The sequence below is a fragment of the Pinus tabuliformis genome, chromosome 8 (assembly GCF_031772625.1).
Source record: "Pinus tabuliformis cultivar Carrire ecotype Pingquan chromosome 8, CPIR1, whole genome shotgun sequence".
Lineage (NCBI taxonomy): Eukaryota > Viridiplantae > Streptophyta > Pinopsida > Pinales > Pinaceae > Pinus > Pinus tabuliformis.
The window spans coordinates 159,532,494-159,551,292 of NC_142294.1; the positions used below are offsets into that span (position 1 = coordinate 159,532,494).

Here is an 18,799-nt window from a genome sequence, read left to right on the forward strand (position 1 = left end):
GCTAATAAAAAAAAGGAAATGAAGTTAGAAAGGGTAGCAAAGGGGTAATATCATATTTTTCTATTGCTCCAATACTATATAATTATCTTTGGTTAATAAGATGACAAACATGCATCAGAGATCAATCTTAAAACAAGATCACATCAATGTGTTCTTATCTAAGGTATATGAAATAAATGAATAATGAATTCAAGGAACAAACCAAAAGGTGGGAACTTATTTGAAGTTTCATATTATGTGGGACTCGAGAGGGTATCTTGTATAAATTGACAACTCCTTAAAGTGCCATTAATAGTGAAATAAAAAATTACAAAAAATGCAGACTAGTTCCCAAAACTAGTACAAAGATTTGTTCCCAACGCAATAGAAAAATAATCACACCAAAAGGAGAATCCTATAATAGTTAAAAGATCAAAATTAAAAGATTGTTCAAATTTGGACAAATTAAATTTTCTTGATTTGTTGCTAACTTGGTAATATATGCCTCAATAAATAACCCAATTTATAAAGCTATATCAATGTTCAAATAAATATATACACCATTGGTAATGTAAACAAGCAGAGATCTCTAGACCTATCAAGGAAACAAAAGCAATAAATAAAGGTGCTACAAGAATAGGTAGCCCATAACCAATCATGATAGGATCTAACGAAGGAAACAAAAGCAACAGATAAAGGCGCTACGGGACTAGGTAGCCCATAACCAATCATGATAGGATCTAATGAAGGAATATCCCCATCTTCAGTTAACTCCAAAACTGCACCATTTAGAAGCATTGTTTGACTATGGAGGTAACCATATTTTGGTGTTAAGTGGTATTCCATTCTATAATCTTTCACCTTTGATGTTTTGATTCCAACTCAAGCTAGAAATTTCTTGATCTTATGTATAAATACCCTTTTGCACTTAGTATTCTCTTGTACATGGTAGAATTTGGATAAGAAGAAATAAGAATAACAACTTTTGTGTCGTTGTTGAGGTTGATCAAGAGTAAAGTTATTCCAATACACAGAAAGAAATAAACGAAAGTGAGATACTGATCACACAAAAATCAATCTAAAGTTCACACATTATATTAGTTCGGAGAAATGCGATCATGAATGCAAACAATTGAGGGATGTGAAAAATGCAGACATAAATGTTTGCTATTGTTCTTAGTCTTGCATTTTCTTCCTTTCCAAGATAAAAGGGAATCGAACACATGTTTGATAATTATGCTAACATTACATTTTAATGACTACCCGTTGTTCTCGATACAATGTTATTCCCGCTTCATTAAAATTTCTTTCAAAAGTGCAAATACAAGCAACAAGAAAATGTTATCTGTCTGGGATAAAGGAAGAATGAAATATTAAGTGGGATAAAGAAAGAATGGAATGAGTACTGTACGATACTTACATCATTCTTGATAGATCTAAGTTTAAGATGGATCTATGCTTATTATGTCTACAACAAACATGTCCCAAATGCAAATTGAAAGATCCAATACTTTTTAAATCTCTCCTTGATTATGACACTCATGACCAATGATACACTCCAAGGATGTTTACAAGTTACAAGTTAAAGATCGTTAGGAAAAAGTATCATTGTAAAATCCTGAGACACAAAATTGTACAATGTTTCTGAAGTAGATATTTAACAAGGAATCAGGGAAACTTGTTCTTATATAACAATGTTAAAGGAAACAACTACACATCTGTAAATTTAATATTATTTTGGGTTAACATGTCCATATGATTTGCCTTTTACTTAAATGTATGGTTGTCACTTTTGTCAATGCCTTGGATGCCCAAACAACCAGATTTTGGTTGCTTTATCAACTGCACGAAAAATGTAACTTCTTCGTTGTCTTCCTTTTTGCCTTGAGATCCCACGATGACGTAGCCCATTGATCCTTCTCCAAATTGATGGCGTGCATGTTTCAGATACTCAAACAACATATCCACCCAAACTCACTTCCATGTTTCCTTTTCCCCATTATAGGGATATGCCAATTCTAGACCTATGTCCACCGTATTTCTAGAATTTGCTAGTGTGCAAGAAGATAAAGCAATATAAAGTGTCATCAAAATATTTAAGAGACCCACGGGCCAAACCATTTGGCCTCAACAGAGACAAATCAACTAATTTGTTCCCTATATTCCTGGGAATGAAGAGAAAAATCCTGATAATGATGGTATTTAAAATGAAGATATTCTTCGTACATTTTACCTGGTGTTTTTCCTAGTAGACGAACATCATAAAAAAGAAATTGGAGAGGTGTTATTGATAAAATAATAAAGAAATTAGAAGTTTGGGCAGACAAATCCCTCTCCCTCGTAGGTAGAATTCTTCTCATTCAATATGACATCTCAACCATGGATGTTTATCAAAGTTCCCAATGTTATGGTATTAAAGGGTGTGATCAATCATAGAGATAATATTTAAACAAATCCTGTGGTAAGGGACATCCATGGAGAAAAAAATGGCACCTTTTAAATTAGAGGATCAATGTCTAGCTCCATGTGGGCTGGAAGAGGTCTAGTAGATCATGGACTACTCACCTATAGTAATTAGGATTCAGAGCAAAAATTACTTTGTTAAGAAGCCCATAGTTACCACCAACCAAGCTTTGTCTACAATAAACTTTGGTATCACATGTAGATGACATTCCAAGCTAATCTAAATACCTACAAAAAGTAGAGAAAGAATTCATTAGCTTTGTAGCAAGTTCCCATATGATATTTATCATTTTCCAAGTTAAGAGAAAAGGAAACAGAAAGGTAAGTGCATCAAGTAGACAAATTGATTTAAAAAAAATGCTCAAGGATGAGATGAGACTCGAGAGACATAACAACATAGGATCGAGATTGAAGTTTTGAACATTATGTCTCTGTGTAAAATTTAAATGTGCCATTGAGTAATTTCTTTCCTAAACAATTGGTTTACTAAATGAAACATAGACTAAAATTCTTTGAAATATATAGATGTGAATATTTCCAAGTTAGAACAAGAAAAATGCAATAAGTCTCACTAGAAACTATTTACAAAAGCATTTGAAACACGATGCTTTCCACTGTTATAAGCTCCACCTGCTTCTTCGACCTAGGAGCTTGTCCAAAGGCCGCATTTATATAAATTAGCTTGCATTTGTCTGAACTTTGTAGCTTCTCGACTCAAGTACCTTGGACTAAGTATCTTCTGTGTCAAATGCTTATCCACACCCAAGAAGAAAAGAAACATAGTTACTTACTATCCAAACTTTTGAATGCAAACTAAAGTGCATATGATGGATTTTATCTCTATCTTATCTACCTGCTCCAAGATTGTATATATGTCATGTAACAACATCCAAAACATTTGGCCCTATCTATTGAAGAAGCTCTTGAAACTAGGCCAGATCAAATAATCCATCTAGTGCTATTGTTAATGGTTTCTCACGAGAATGCTTGTATATGTCTTTCAAAATATTACTAATATCAATTACATCAACAACATATTGTGTAGCTCTAACTTTTGTGCCAATACAATCTCGACTCAACTCATTTCTTGACCACAAAACAAAAGTGTTGGTTGTCACAATGATGCCCAAATGAAAAATATTGATAAACCCCACATGTTGAACTAATGAGATAAGGTCGAGTTAAATAAGATTACCAAACTCCCATGCATATATCTTATAACCATGGTTGACTATGTATTGAATAAAGTTGACATCTAATACCAACCATACAATGCATACGCGACCATAGACTTGTATCCCAATGATAGAAGGAATGAATATTTGATGATAGGGGAACACTTTGGACTACCAATATAATTAGTGGTTTGTTTAATTTATATTTTTTGAGAAGTAATGCTCTCAATTACCTTGTTTTTGTGAAAAACTTGTTGATTTTGTCCCATCTATCCATCGTAAGACAACCTTTTGAGAAACCAAACATCTTAGAAGCATCCCTAACAAAAGGATGACAGGGTTGTGACAGAGGCCCAACATCATATATCAGTTTGTCTTGCAAAGTTCCACCCAACCTGATTTTCAGTGGTGAGAACGCTGCATGCCACCATAATTCCGCATTGTATCAGACTTCTTTCTAGACAATGTTACATATCTTGCACTCTATCTTATTGAAGCTAAAAAGTTTTAAAACAGAAAAGCACTTTGTCTCAATGCCATTTCTATATGTCATAATGTCTCAGGATGGTGCATAAATGCATCAAATTTCAGGATGCATATTTATCAACATAAATTTCACTGAATCTATAAGGCAAACTGCATTGGGTTGTAACCTAGTAGTAAGTGGGGATGCTTCTTCACTTCTTCCATGGAAAAAAATTCTAGTAATTTTATTTATAAAAACACAATTACAGTGGTAAAAATGTCTTTAAAGGTGGTAAGTGGGGGTTCTTATGCCTATGATGACCAAGTTTAAATCCCAGTGAGCATGCCCCACATGATAAAGACAAAGTAGAGAAGATATCATGTTTATGCAGGTGTTGTACCTGCTTATTCCCATTGTATTCTAAATGGAGTTTCACAGTTCTTCACTCTAAATAAAGGGTACCTAACTAGCTAAACACCTTAAAAAATAAGATATGTTCACAACAACAAACGTAGTCTTAATGTTATGCCAATACATGTCCCAGATTGATGCATGAATGCATCAAATTTTAGGATGTGCAGTTCTGTAACAGGTATTTATGTGAAACTAAGAGGCAAACAGGTTCACATTTACAAATACAATCTTGATGATATTTTTATACATGTCCCAAATTGATGCGTAAATGCATCAATTTTCATGATGAATAATTTTACATGTATTTAATTGAAACTAAGATACAAAGGGGTTCACAACAAAAAATGCAATCTCAATGCCATTTCTACACATGTCCCAGGTGATGCAGAAATGTATAAAGTCTCATGATGCAAAACTTATTGACATGAATTTGATTAACACTACTAGCAAAATGGGTTCACACAATAAATGTAATCTCAAAAAGGTTCACAGATGTGTAATCTTTGAATGTGTGAGAATGCAAAGATCTGCATACCTCTTATAGCTTTTGCAAAAAAAAAGGGGTTTTCGAGATCCTGCAACAACAAACAAGAAGAGTATGGCAATGAAAATAATATACACATTCACTAAAAACCCATGGTTTAATTATAACTTTAATCGATTTATACATGTTATTCTTTCCATTGAAAAACAGGCAGTTTGAAAAGGTGGGCAAGAGGAAGCGTTATGCAACAATTTGTTTTTTAAGAATTCAATGGCAATGACAATGCTTACCAAATTCAGAAAGGACACATCTACCCAACTGCATCTGCCATAATCACATTTTTCAGGAGGCCACTAATCTAAAGTAACACATATGAAATTCTCACCGTCTCAACAATCTTAGCATTTGCATTCATAGAAAGAGTCACAAACTCCTCATGACAAGACTTTACACAATATAATCCCACAATTGCTGCCTAGATACAAAAACCCAATTCATGAAAAGGCATAATTTTTAACTAGCTAAATCTCAGACAAAGTTCATGCATTTGCGGGTTTCAAGACTCAGAGTTGATGAACAATCTAGGGAGATTTTCATTCCGAGACTTTTGGATACATAGACACACCATGTCATTCATTCAACCTCGTGTGATCGGGTTTAGAAATTCGACATCCCATCATCCTTGATTTTTCCAGTACGATACAATTTGATTGTGCACTAAGACATAAGTTTTCCAATCAAGCTTAATTTTTTTATCCAAAGACAAATTCTTGTTTTGACCTTGACTGATATGGCTACAAACTTGACAAAAGTAAAATCTGTAAGCTGAGTCGAGGGACGAAAACTTCTCTTTCATGGGATTTTCAATGACATTGCAACCCTATAACTCTACCTCCATTTCTTGACCACTGGTTGTAACTTTACTAGAAAGCAAAAAAAAAAAGGTTGAGAGCAGTGTGTTGATGAGATAGGGTACAAAAGACGATTCGAACTGATAGACTGCACTGGAACAAGACGATTAAAACTAACGGGTAGCACTGTAATGCTACAATGGTAGGCGTCATCCCCTAGGCTTTGGCCCGAGCATGCGGCAGTGTGCTAACGTCTGCTAAGAAATATATGCACAAAACCAAAGTCGACATTGGAGAAACCCAAAAATTTCTCATGTAAGAACAAACTAATGCTTCTAACTTGTACCTATATGTCACACAATGACATAATAAAACACTTTTACATTACAATTAACAAAAGAAAATGAGAAAAATCAACACTTTTAAATATATATATTTTTACTTGATTTTCAAAAAAAAAAAAAAAAACCATTTTAAACTTTTTTTTACCTATTTTTATAAAATTCATATATAAAAATGACAATATTTAAGTTTACTTTCACTAAGTAATAATTCACCTTAAAATGAAAGCCAAAGTGTAAATTATATATTATGACAAAGAACATCTCAAAAAAATCATAAAATAACATATATTTATTTGTAATGTCTAACTTGAAGGCAAAACATTACAATATAACTTATCAATAATTTGTCAAATTAACCATGGTTTCTAATGAAATTTTATAACTAATGAATAATATCAACTAGGCTAAATTAATCAATTTTAAGGGGTACATCATCATTTTCTAGGATATTATTATGCTCTTCCATTGGTTTTCTATATTTGTAAGTTGTCTAAAGTAATCATTCCTAAACGAACCCTTTTAAAAAGTGGTTGAGGCTTCTTTATTGGTCCACCATCGAAGAGGTCACGTAGCTGGTCGAGAATATATGGAAGACCATAATCAACGGGTCACTAGGATTTAGATGGGAATCTAAGCTAAAGCTTGTTAGAGCAACTCTCAAATAATGGGCAAAAAAGAACTATAAGGAGCTAGTGCACGAAAAAATCTAGTTGCAAAAAGAGCTCGAATCTGTACATTCAAGATTGAAAGTCGAAGAAGAAACTACACAATTGCAAACCAAAGAAAAATAATTTATTGGAGACTTTACCAATGTAACAAAAAAGAAGGGGAGAGTTGGAGGATTAAGTCTAGAAGCCTGTGGCTACAAGCTGGTGACAAAAACACAAGCTTCTTCTCTAACCAAACCAAAACAAGAAGAAATAAAAGCATAGTTAATGTGATAATAGGCGAAGGAAACATCACTATCGAAGGGCAAGAATAGATAGAAAAGGAAGCTCATTGACATTATAAAAGGCTCTTGACAGCATATTTAGAGTCAGAAAACTATGAATACCTTCTCAGATCAACTCCTAAAATGGTGACATAGGAGATCAACGTAGCTCTAACTAAGCTAGTGGATGAAGAGGAATTCCAAAAATCTATTTGGGGTAAGCATCCAGAGAAAGTGTCGGCACCGGATGGCTTCACCAAAGCCTTTTACCACACATATTTGGACGTCATCAAAAAAGATTTGCTTAAGATGATACAATGGAGTCAAGTCAAGCACAAGATTGGAGGTAGTACCAGTCGTACTTTTATTGCCCTAATTCCAAAAGAATTCAGGCCCACCTCTTTTAATCGTTTTCGTCCGATCTCCTTATGTAACTCTTTCTGAAAAATCATAACCAAGATCCTTGCAAGTCACCTTAAGATTCCCCCCCAGCTAATTTTTTGAAAATCAAGGTGGATTCATAAAAAATAGGCAGATTGTAGACAACATTCTCTTAGTTCAGGAAGCCATTTATTCTAACCTATCCTGAGATGAGCAAGGCTTCATTCTTAAGCTTGATATGGCCAATACATTCGATAGGGTTAGACATTCATTCCTCTTTGCTGTCTTAGAGAAATTTGGTTTTCCAGGGAATTTATTGAATTCATCAAGGCGTGTATCCACAAAGAATGAATCACACCCTTGGTAAATGGAAGGGCAGGGGAATTTTTTTAGAGCACACGGTGGCTAAGATAAGGATGTCCTATCTCTCCATTCCTATACATTATAATGGTAGAAGCCATTAATAAGAAGCTGAAGCATGATAGGCAAATAGGGCTTCTCACAAAAATTCAGCATAACAGAGGAACTAAAAATATGAACCATTCCCAATTTGCTGATGGCACTTTTCTCATAGGAAGAGCATCCCCCATAGTGGCAATAAGATTCAAATACACCCTGGATCAATTCTTGGAGGCATAAGGAGGACTCCTAAACAGTCTAAAGAGATGCATATATGGTTGGAACACCCCCTTAGAATCCTTCAACGCATTTCACAAATATTTGGAGTTCCCTGCAAAATGGAGTGGAGCAAAGAGGGCTTCTCACAAAATTTTAGCATAACAAAGGAACTAAAAGTATGAACCATTCCCAATTTTCTGATGACACTCTTCTCATAGGAGGAGCATCCCCATGGTGGCAAGAAGATTCAAATACACCTTGGATCAATTCTTGGAGGCATCAGGAGGACTCCTCAATAGTCTAAAGAGATGCATACATGGTTGGAACACCCCCATTTCAAAAATATTTTGAGTTCCCTGCAAAATGGAGTGGACTCACTTCAAATACTTAGGTATGCCAATATCCAAGCAAATGCTGAAAACTGAAATCTGGATTGAGGTCATAGACATTTTGAAAAGGAAACTTCAACAATGGGGTATGCACTGGGTAAATCTGGCAGGTAGGGTCATCCTCATCAAATCTGTAATACCAACGTCCCTCCCTTTGTATCAATTTTCTATTTTACATGACCCTGTTGCCATTCAAAAGGAAATAGAGACCACCCTAAGGAAATTCCTATGGCAGGGAGGCAGAAAAAAGACCAAAAAATTCAGTCTCCTCGATTGGAAAAAAGTTATAGCACCACATGAGAGAGGAGGAATAGACATAAAAAACATGGACCGATGTATCTGGCTATGGGAGCGAAAATAACATGTAAGCTAATAGCTTAAGGACCTATGTGGTGGAAGAAATTCCTAGAAGAGAAATACATGAGCTCCAATTGACAACCTCTTGCAAGCTAAGATTCCTTCCAAACCCTGCTCTAAAATTTGGAAATTATGTAAAAAATCCCTTCCCCTCATCCAAGCTAACATCTCTAGAATTCCAAGGGGAGGAAAAGATATCAATATGTGGGAAGAAAGCATCATGGGCAAGCCAAAGCTCTCCTCCATCCCTGAAATCCAACGTCTTAGAAATTGGCTGGTAAGAAAATGCATTACAAATCTAGACCAAATTTCAGATTGGCATTAAAATGATAGCTCTTAGAAAAGTTGGAAATCTCTCACTATCTCAGCCAAGCTACAACAACAATGGCACCTTGTCCTCCAACATCTAAAGGGCACAACAGTTATCCATCTCAAACACCAGGATAATTTTAAATGGAATCTGATAGGGGGATCTTATACTGTGAAGAATTTGGAAATAACGCTTACATTGGTAAAAAGGTAAATTTAGTTTTTGGTTGGTTGGGTTGTTGAGAATAACATGTAATTTGGTTTTTAATTGTAATATACAAATAGTTTCGTGTGGAATCTCTGTGCTATGTATTCTCCTCAATTTTCTATTTTGGTATCAGAGTTAGTTCCGGCTTAGCTCCCTCACGGGAGGGCCAGGAAAATGATGGAGTGTTGATTGTTATTACCCTGTACATAGGTTAACGTAGAGGGTGTGTAAGTATTAGTTTCCTGTGTGTTTTCTGTGGGCCGTTAACTTGTATAGGGATGAATTTAGCATAATATATGTTGAATACATTACCGCCAATGTGGCTCAAGTCGCCAACCAGGAGACACAATGTCTTCGATTCAATTGGGGTAATGTATGCATGCACATGTTTTCATTGGACTTTGTTTGAACCATGTTATCTAAGAGGTTGAACATGACAACATCTATCATCTGGCGGAGAAGGGTGTGGACCTGCAGACTAGTACACCCAAGTCATCCACAGTGCCAATCCTGGTGTGCTGGCTCTCTCTTTCTCACGGAAGTGAGTTCTTGTTGGCAATGCGTTCATTGCAGAACCTGTTCCACTAAATTTCTAAGATTGTCTGCAAGCTGAAGTGAACCAAGAAGGCAAACTCAAATCTCCTTCTTGTGCAACATCATCAATTTCCCTGCGTTTGTGCATAATGGAAGATCAAATTTGAGTTTCGGCTGCATAAAACTAGACGAATACCTAGCACTAAACTAACTACACGACGACCCAGTGAGCCTAAACTGGTGCATTCCTGGATTCGGCGTGGTTCAAATCACTGGGACCCTCGTGGAAGAGCTTGATGACATAACCCGAAGGTGCTAGAGGTATTACAATAATGACACGAGGTGTGCTTAGTTTAGGGCTGTATTGAGGTTTGGCAGGCTGAGCCATCACGTGCGGTGGTCAAACATAGCATTGAGTTCCTTACCAAGTTCGTAGCGAAATGAAGCATCGAGGGTTGTCAAATAGAGCATTGAGTAGCGAAACAAAATTGTTCCAATCCTTAAACTCAAGATTCTTCAAGTGAGAATTGAGAAAAATAATGGAATATCTCAGAGGCCGAGGCACTGTGTAGAGCACAGAGAATAGATGTAGATCTCACAAAGGGCAATGAACAGAGAAATTTGAGTACCTGTAAATATGTATTATGCGTCCTGGTGTGATGAGCTCTGAATTGGTGCCTGCAACAACAACACTGGGTATTTCTAGGTTTTTGTTTTGTTTTGTTTTTTTTTCTTCCATTTTGACGTATTTTGCATTGGGTTTGAAAGAAGAATATTGTTTTCATCGTCATGTGCATTCCAGGTTATTTATATGTTTATTCGTGTGTTTACGTGTGAGTTTATAAAATATGGTGCAAAACCAATAAATGAATAGAGTAACATAAGTAAGTAAGTTGTTATCGAAACCCCCTTGAACACAACACTAATTTAATTATGATAACAACAGTAATTTAATTAGGATTATAGTATGTTATATGTTTATGTGATCCACGTGTGTGAGACATGTCAAGTTGTTTGATCAATTTCTGAACATATTCAGTGTTTAGATCACTTTCCTAGCAATTGACGGATAACCGAAAGCAAAATATCCGACAGATGGTGGTAGGTCCATAGGGTGGTTCATTACTTGAAAACTCTTATTGTGGAAGCCCCGACGAGCTGATTTTGTCAATATTGTTGATCTTACAAGTTCGTCAACAATGGTCGGAGGTAGTTGTACCTTAAACGAGTCAAGTGGGAAGCTCAAAGATTGTGGTTGAGAAAAAGAGTGTTCTGTGAGACTTCATAGTGGGTAGAAGTGTTAGTGAACAACATATAAAATTTATGTGACTTATATAAATGTAATTTGTGATTCATTTCATAATGTACGCATTAAGGGAGGGACTTGGAAATAATACTTATATTAAGAAATAGATAGATTTGGTTTGTTGTGTTAGTGTCGGTCTTGAGCCCTCCATCGGTGATCAAAAGCTCTTTGCATTTTGCATAAGTAGGTGTCTCATCAGTGTCAGTCTTGCATCCCATTAGGCATGCCATAACACTGATGGAGGAGCTGGTCTTTTGTTCCCTTCTTGGTTTTGCTGGAGCAGGTCATGTCATTTAATGAGCTTGTGTTATACTTGTTTATTTTGGTCTTGAGATCCCAAGTCTTAGGTCTAGGGTTTTAAGTCAAAAATCACTGCAAGGTCATGAGTCAAAGGTTCATGTGCCCAGCAAACCAGAAGGAAGCATGTACATATGTTTCATTAATATTTTTCATCAGTTGCAGCTCATTTATACCTTGGTTTTAAAAACTCTGTTTTTAAACCCAAGGTCATGTGAAATTTGCAAAAATAAAGAAAATTTTCAAAATTCTCCAAAATGCCGGCAATAACCCTGGTCTCCTCACTAGCATCCCTCAGATGGCTAACCTGCAAAAAGAACGGAGTTAAAACATTCAAAAGGCCAAAATCAGGACAAAATGAACTCAAAAACAGTGTTAAAATGAATGCCAAAGCAAAAAACATTACAAAGTGGGTTTGGTGAGTTAATTTTTTCAAATTTGGGCATATAAAGGCCAAATTTCCCTCTAAGGAGCCTCATTATGCATTTGAGAGCAAGCAAACACACTTGAGAGGTCGAAGAAGGCGATTTGCAGCAAAATTGGGTATTTGCCTGGTGCGCGACCACTCAGGCAGGGTGCGCGACCACTTGGGTGGGGCGCGACCACTCAGCGCAATTTTTGCTGTGTAAATTTACAAGGGCGCGACCACTCAGCAGGGGCGCGACCACTCAGCACGGGGGCGCGACCACTCAGGCCGATTTGCCCAAGAACCTCCAAAATCGACCCAAACTCTCTCTCATTCACTCAATCGGTCGAGGTAGGGTCTCTTTATACATTTGAAAGCTAGAGATATGAATTCAATGGGCTTGATATGTATGTTATCACAGAAAAAAATGCATGGAGAAAGGATAGGAAGGATTGTTTGTGTTGTAGGCATTATGCTAGGGTTATGTTTGTTTTTCAAGGTTTATAATTCCTTTTTCTCTCCTTGGTTTCCCATTTTGGTTCACAAATGTCAGTGTGTCTCTCTCTTTTATCTCATTTGCAAACTATACTAAAAATCCCATCCCAAAGTTCCTAAAACCCTAATGCCTATCTTTCCTTCCCAAACCCTAATGCCTATATACCCTACTCAAACCCTAAAGCATTATCACACAGCAGTTAATAAAACAAAAGATATATAAAAACACAGCTAAGATAAAAAGAAATGTTATGAAAAAGAAAAGAGTATATATATATGGCAAATGCATGTGCATGTTCACCACAAAAACAGAGTCAAGTATTACCATGCCATAGCCTAGTCACTACAAGAGCAAAAAGACATATTGTTGTGTAAAAATCTGAGGCAAGGATGCTGTGTAAACATTCATGCCAAAATCAACAATATACAGCTGTACATGATGCTCAAAATGGACAGTTTGCTGTGATAGGGTTTGCACAGGAACAATTGTTGCATCTCCCCAATTTTAAACTCTGTTTTCCCTACTTTTCCCTTCATTAAAATCCCAGTTCAATTGCTCTATTCCTTCCCTAAAAATCCCAGTGCAATTGAAATCCCTCTTCCCTTTTGTCAACATGTAACTAAAGCCCCTTTTTCCCTCATGACAAATACAAACTAATGCTTTGTTTCCCCTTAGCATCAAAAGCACATAAACTTGAAAAAACAGAGTATGCTTATAAAGTACATTCAAAGACAAATTAAAGGAGCAGCCTGTTGATGCTAATGATTGATGCTACCCCATACCCCTATGATCATGCTGTCCTTTACCCCATGTTAAAAAAAAAAAATATTGTCCTTTCCCTTGGTGATCATTACACATATTTTCCCTAATAAAGTATTTATTTGCAAATGATTTCCAAATGATAAGAGATGAGGAACATGTTTGATATTTTGTGAATCAGTCCTTTAAATTCCCTGTTTTTATATATTTCCATTTCCTTATTAAAAGTCCCCACCCCTAACATTTCCTTCATGATTTTTTCCCCTTGAAAACAACATACTTCTCAGCATTTTGCAGGCAGGGCAGAAATCAGTTGTGTTCTTTTTCTCCACCTTGCTCAATAACATCATGTCAACCACTGAAACTAATGAGCAAGGTGATGATCGGTCTTCTTCTTCGGAGTCTGAGGTACAGAGGCCTCGGAAGGGTGGCAAAGGTGGTCATCATAAGAGAGAAGAGCCCACTTCTCTAGCAGAGTTACAGGCTTGCCCTTTGGCAGTGACTTTTTTCCGGTACATGTCATGTCTGGAGTTTTGTGAGAGACTGGCCCAGATTCAGCACCACAGGGAGTTGGCCCGATTATTTGTTTTGCACCTTCATGACGGGCAGGTCACTCTTGCAGGGGTGAATTTTGTGTTCTCTCCTGAGATGATTTCAGAGGCTACCGAGATACCCAATGTGGGTGAGGTGTGGTCAAAGCGCAAGATGCTGGACTATGTATATTTCGAGCCATATGTCAGGCTAGCATTCATGAGTCATTTGTCGGGGATCTATCCTTTCAGGTTCCTCCGGGCGGAGTATGCTTCTATTATGCGGCTTATCATGCACTACTTCACATGCGAGGGGAGATTTTCTCGGGTCTTCTCTTATCACATTCGCTTGCTGATGCACTTCACCCGGGTGAGGATGATGAACATCCTGGTTTTCTTTTTCCATGATATTTAGAGGATGGTGTCAGTGTTCCAGAGGCGGTCTCCAGCTCAGCAGTATCGGAGTTTGTGCCATCACGGTCTTATCCAGCTTATTGTTGCCCATCAGTTGACTCAGCAGGGCATTGCATGGGCAGACTTCATTTCTCGGGATTTCTTTACACAGCCAGAGCCAGAGCCAGAGACCATTTATGAGGAGGGAGGTCCATCACACCAGCCCGAGATTATTGTTCCGAGACACATGGCTTCCTCACCTCGCCTCACTTATCAGAAAGGCCCGAGGGCCTTGTTTGCAGCAGCTCGGCGAGTACTTTCTCCACAGCAGGTGGAAGGGGTCTCGCCATCATCATCAGCTACAGGTCAGCGAGTGTTATCTCCACATCAGGTGGAAGGGGCCTCGCATTCTTCATCAGCGGTACGAGAGGGCAAACAGCCCGTGACCGAGGAGGAGAGAGCCATTGACATGCCAGTTGACATCATTGATCTTGATGCTCGCTCCCCTACATCAGATTTGCACGAGATCATCCGACAGAGAGAGGCGGAAAACCGCTTGTTGCAGGAGAAGCTTGATATGGCCAAGTGGACAATAAATTACTTGGGGCAGCGCAACAAGCAACTAGAAGAGGAAAAAGAGTTGGATGAACTATGGAGAATTCGTAGCAACCGAGACTTGAACCGTAGGAGGCCGGGTGACTTATGGCCTAGGGACCGGGAATCAAGGTTCATCAGTTCAAATGTACACTTGCAGCAGCTGTTGGAGAGAGCCAACCGAGACAAAAGGTTGCTCAGACACATGAAGGATCATTATTGGGCAAGAATGCATGTTTGCAAAGCAAGGATGAAGATCCTTCAACGGCGGTTGAACGAGGCTCTTTCGAGGAAGAAGAAGGCCAACCCACTCCGTATCTTGGCTGAGGCATCACTCACTCACCATGATACTCATTAGTATCCTCCCAGCAGCAAACACAAGAAATTTTGAGGATTTTGAGGCATTTTTGGTATTTTTGGCATTTTACAGGTTTTGGTCATTTGAGTGGTCTCACCCCCCGCGCGACCACTCATGGGGACAGCTCAGATTGAGGAAAACTCTACATATTTGGATTTGTCATGACAAAATACACTTGGATATGGATGGGTTTCAAATTTTATGGATATTTGGGCCTCCAAAAGCTCAAAATTACATGCAAATTTTGACTTTCTGCCCCTTTTTTGAGTTGCAGAAAGCTGCCTTGGGAGAAATGATTTTTTAGGGGTCAAATCAACTCCAAATTCAGAAATTCCACTTGGGTTGGAAAGTAGACTCCCATACCTTTCCAACGAGCTATCTTGCACCTGATTTGGACACCGGGAAGGCCTTCAACCAGAGCTGTAAAGGGGCGCGACCACTCAGGATCAGGGGCGCGACCACTCAGGGAAAATTGCCAGATTTGACCATTTCGGCCAGCAAAACACTGTTTTTACTCTTGGATGACTTTTGGGCATGTAAATAAGAAACTTTGGTGTAATTTTCATGGCAGATGGATGCATTTACTCTCCTTTGACACTTCTAGAACTTTCTTTGATGTAAATAGTGAAAATTTAATGCATGGATTAGTTTCCTAAGTTTTAGAGGCAAGTTGTTTTGACTGCCTATTATCTAGTTCTTAGTTTAGAATTAGTTCAAACTGCTCCTAGGAAGCTGAGCTCGACCCCTAAAGGTGGGGAAAGGAGTTAGATCAGCTATATGATGCCTTCTCATCCTCATTTTGATGGTTGGACTCTTGAGGGAGAAGCTCTATTGTATATTTTACTTGTATCTCTGCAATTTGAGGAAAAGGAAGGCCAGGGTTTTGCAGACTTCATTGTGGATTCTTGTGGATCATTGTGTTGATGGTGTGTCTCCTACTTGTTACTGTAAGTTTGTTTATGTGTTACATCTCTTAATCTATTGCTGCTGATTAAACAAAAGAATTGATAAAGTTTGAACTCATGTTTACATGCTCAGCTTTCAATTTTGTTTAATATTGATGTTTTCCACTGTCTAAAGAGGATTCAAAGTCCTTGTTTGCCCTCTTTAGCCCCCCTCTCTTTCTTCCCTGATCACTCATCCAAGCCAAAGGCATCAGCACAAGTTCCTACCTTGCCCCAAAGACCCCCCTGCAAAAACTGAGCCCAATCCCCGCACCCTGAATTGCACTCCCTCCAATTGCCACCAAAAACCCCAAAAAACTTTAAATCAACCCTCCTTATCAGTTTACTAGCCTAATATCTTTGATCCTGATTGGTCAGCTCACCCCATTGAGAAAATACCTTGAGTATGACCGGAGAGAGCCTTCTCCTTCCTCGTAGGGCTAGCTACGGGGTGTAATGGTTTGATGTAGCCTTGAGATTTGTCTATCTCAGCCTAGGTGTAAATTCAAGCGCTAACATGTTGTTTGGTTGGGTTGTTGAGATATTTTTTCAATAGGAAATTTCCTTATTTGGAAAATATTGGATAAGCACTATATATGTGGCATGTAATTTAATTTTGAATGGTAATATATGAATAATATTGTGTAGAATATCTGTGCTATGTATCCTCCTCAATTTTCTATTTGAAGAGTGGCTACAATGCCTTCCAAGGAGATCAAGAGTCACAATCCCAATGGCCTTACCCAAAATAAAGCTGTTTATCTGGACCCTTCTTAGGGGGGATATTCTAACCCTTGATAACCTCAAAAAACATAGCGTCCAGGGACCATCCATATGCCCTCTACGCAAGACTGCAGAGGAAACCATCCAACACTTCTTTCTCTCAGGTCCATTTTCTCAAAACTGCTGGAAAATTATGCATTAGCCTCTACCTGTACATGTAGATTACGAGAAGAATATAAATGGTTTTTTTGCTCAGTGGAACCCTAGTTATTCTTTCTCCTTCAAAAGAAGAATTTGCTGAAACGCTTTTGGACCAACCTTCCTGCATATATATGTAGGTAGATTTGGTTAGCCCGGAACAAACACATATTCAAAAATAAAAAGATAGAGCAAAGTAGGATTACAGCTAAATCTTGGGACCTCTTAAAAAAACTATTCTTTCCAAAGGCAAAATCAATTTAGATCAACAAAGAATGCAAGTGGAAGAGGTGTCATGGTTTAAATTTGTCATGGACAAAACTCTAGACACTGCACACAACCCGTAAAGAAGACAACTTGTACTCATCAATTAGAAGATCAGATTAAAAGATAGGGAGTTTGCAAATTGGTTAAGGAAACGAAAGTGACCATATCTCTTCTTTGACGGGGCTTACAAACACAACCCAAGAAGAGCGGGGGCTGGGGGATTCATATTTGATCTAGAAGGCAAAAAATCACCATCCTATAAATGGGTACTAGGCAATGATATAAACAACAAAGAAGAATCATACAAGCTTCTTCTAGGAGTCAAGATCCTTTGTGACCTCAGCCTCACGAACCCCATTATGATTTGCGACTCAACCTTTCTCATTCAACAAATGATCAGAGGGACCATACCCCAAAATGTCGAACTCAATCAAATTGTGATTCAAATCCAACAATATTTGAAATATCTTGAGCAGATCTCCTTCTATCACATCCTCAAGGGAAACAATGTCAAAGCAAACCTGCATACAAATTGTTCCTATCAATGCCCTGAAGGTCAAGCCATAATCAATGCAGAAGTAACCATCATGGATATTCCCTAATATGACCTCTAATCATGTGCAATCATGGTGATGGATATGCTCTCTTCAGAAATGGAATCGATGAACCTCAAATTTCTATTATTCTATATCTTCGTTGCTTTACTGGCCTAAAGCATCGATACCGATCATCTAATCCACGGTTGTACCCGACCTAGCTAATGATTCTAATTCACTAATTGGAGCTCCTAGTGTTGGAAATAATACTAAGAGGGGGGTGAATCAATATCATCAGATCAATAATTTAATTTCCCAAATAGATTTATATACGCTACTTCAACTAAGTGAACTAGCGTGTACACGCGACTGTACTTAAAACAACCAACGTATATGCAGAGAACTTTTGATTTAGATAGTTTATCATGTATTGAACTTTAACGAGTATATTAGAGATTTATTAGACAATACAGTAAAAGTAGAATAAAGCATCACACATAAGCAACACACATGAACACCAAGATATAAGGTGGAAATCCAATGTGGGTAAAAACCACCTGCTGTTGTCATCTCTGTCTTCTTTTAATAATAAGAAAATATGTTTACAATCTTTTACTGGTGCAGACTCATACCAGTACACAAACACCCACCTGCAGAAGGCTACAACCTTCTCTCATTCTCCAGCTACTACTGGAAGGGAGCTACAACCCCCTAGCTCTTGTACTAGCCAATATGTTTACTAGTATGTAGGTGCTAGCCTACAGAAAACTCCACTCTTCTACCAGGGACCACGTTTCATGAATTTTTAGACTGGATACTCCTGGAACACAACACCACAATCTGAAGGCCACGTTTCATTCAATTTTCATACTGGACCTATCAATAACATCATAACTGCAATAGAATCATCAATTACATCTGCATCAATCAATCACTGAAACTCAATCACCATAAACTGAATCTGATCATTTAGAACACTGTCACCAGAACCAAAAACAGAACCCAGAACTCTGCAACAGCGAACAGAAACAACTGAAACATATTTCATAAGGTATACGCTACTTCCATGTGTCGAACCAACGTGTATAC

General features: G+C 37.8%; 1 pseudogene; it reads right to left on the minus strand.

The window, feature by feature from the left end:
* Positions 1-375: 375 nt before the first annotated feature.
* Positions 376-5,396, minus strand: LOC149234625 (heparanase-like protein 2; annotated as a pseudogene).
* Between the last annotated feature and the right edge of the window lie 13,403 nt (positions 5,397-18,799).